Source organism: Vicugna pacos, chromosome X, assembly GCF_048564905.1.
Source record: "Vicugna pacos chromosome X, VicPac4, whole genome shotgun sequence".
Classification (NCBI taxonomy): domain Eukaryota; kingdom Metazoa; phylum Chordata; class Mammalia; order Artiodactyla; family Camelidae; genus Vicugna; species Vicugna pacos.
In genome coordinates this window covers 51,195,272-51,197,175 of record NC_133023.1, presented here as the reverse complement: position 1 = coordinate 51,197,175, position 1,904 = coordinate 51,195,272, and the positions used below count along the sequence as shown (strand labels likewise).

General features: G+C 32.1%; 1 non-coding gene across 1 annotated transcript; it reads right to left on the bottom strand.

The window, feature by feature from the left end:
- Positions 1-647: 647 nt before the first annotated feature.
- On the bottom strand, positions 648-754 carry LOC116279228 (U6 spliceosomal RNA). The gene has a single exon (XR_004188605.1). It is a non-coding gene; the product is annotated as a U6 spliceosomal RNA (small nuclear RNA).
- Positions 755-1,904: the final 1,150 nt, after the last annotated feature.

Sequence of the window (1,904 nt, the reverse complement as noted above, 5' to 3'; positions counted from 1 at the left end):
ATATGATTATTATTTGTAACCTCTTATAATCTGTATTTCTGTTGTGTTGGATATAATTTCTATTTCTGATTTTATTATTGGGTCCCTTATTTTTGCTTGATCTGTCAAGATAAAAGTTAATTGCTTTTATTTGTTTTTTCAAAGGACAGGTTCTTAGTTCCATTGATCTTTTCTATTTTTTATAGTCTATTTTATTTATTTCTGCTCTGATCTTTATTATTTCTATTCTTCTACTAACTTTTTTCTTCTTTTTTAGTTTTTGCTTCTTTGTAAAACTCTCTCTCCTTTAAATTTGAATAATACTATTGGTCCTATATTTTTTAAATTTCATCACTTTAAATATAATCTGCCACTCCCTCTGGCCTACAAAGTTTCACTGAAAATTCAGCTGCTGATCTTATGGGAGTTCCCTTGCATGTAACTATTTGCTTTTCCCTTGATTTTGGTTTTTTTTTTTAACTTTGATTGAGTAATAGTCTTTTTACAATGTTGTGTCAAATTCTAGTGTAAAGCACAATCCCTCAGTTATATATGAACATGTATATATTTAGTCACTTTTTTTGCTATGAGCTACCACAAGATCTTGTTTATATTTCCCTGTTCTATACAGTATAATCTTGTTTATCCATTCTGCATTTTAAAATCCCAAAAATATGGAATGCTTCACGAATTTGCATGCCATTCTTGGGCAGGGGCCATGCTAATCTTCTCTGTATTGTTCCAATTTAAGTATATGTGCTGCCAAAGCGAGAACTCCCTTGTTGTTTTTAAGAGTCTCTCTTTAAACTTATTGTTTTCATTTTAATTATAATGTGTCTTGATGTGAATCTCTTTGGGTTGATCGTATTTGATACTCTGTACTTCCTGTACCTAGATGTCTTTTTCATTTTCCAGTTAGGGAAGTTTTCAGATATTATTTCTTCAAATAAGTTCTCTGTCCCTTTCTCTCTCTTCTTTAGGGAATTTTTTAATGTGAATATTACTATGCTTAAAGTCATCTCAGAGGTTTCTTAAAAGTTTCTCTTTTTAAAAATTATTTTTCTGTTTGTCTTGGATGATTTTCACTACTCTGTCTTCCAGTTTGCTAATCTGTTCCTCCATTTCATCTAATGTACTGACAATTTCCTCTAGAATTTTTTTTATTTCACTTATTTTATTATTCAGTTCTTTTTGGTTTTCCTTTATATTTTTAAAATTCTGTTAAGTTTTTTTACTGTATTCATTTATTCTTCTCTCCAGTTTTTTGAGAATCTTTACAATCAAACCTTGAACTTTTTGTTGGGTAGATTTCTTATCTCCACTTCACTTATTTCTTCTTCTGGGGTTTTATCTTGTTCCATCATTTGGCATATATTCTTATGTCACCTCATTTTATATCAAGCATATCATCCAGATTTAGAGTACCTTGGGTTCAGAAGTATTTGCAACAAGGATCCCCATCTGTTTGTACTTCTATTTTTACGTTTCCCATTTTCATAGTTATTTGAAGAACTGTTTTCAAAATAGACATGTCCACATCTGGGCAAATTTAGCTGGGCCAAGGATAAGGTGAGTGGCACAAGTAGTGTGTATAGTGCTTCAAAGATACAGTGATTGTCTTGAATTTTTCCAGGTGGAAAACAGGGTAAGACACAGGATGTTCAAGAAGCTAGGAATCTGAATGCATCCTTAAGCAAGGGTAAACCTGAGGTCTTTTAGGCTCTGACAATATGTGAAAAATTACACTTACATTGCATGCATACATCTTGGAGATGCGGATGGGATGAAGGTCCACAGCTATCCTCAGATTTCAAACACAAATTACCAGCTTCCCCTAGAATAGTAGTAGAGATTCTTTCCTAAAAATCTAGAGATCCAGGTACTCTGATAAAGCTTCCAGAGAAGTTTCTGGAGATTTAGGTTTT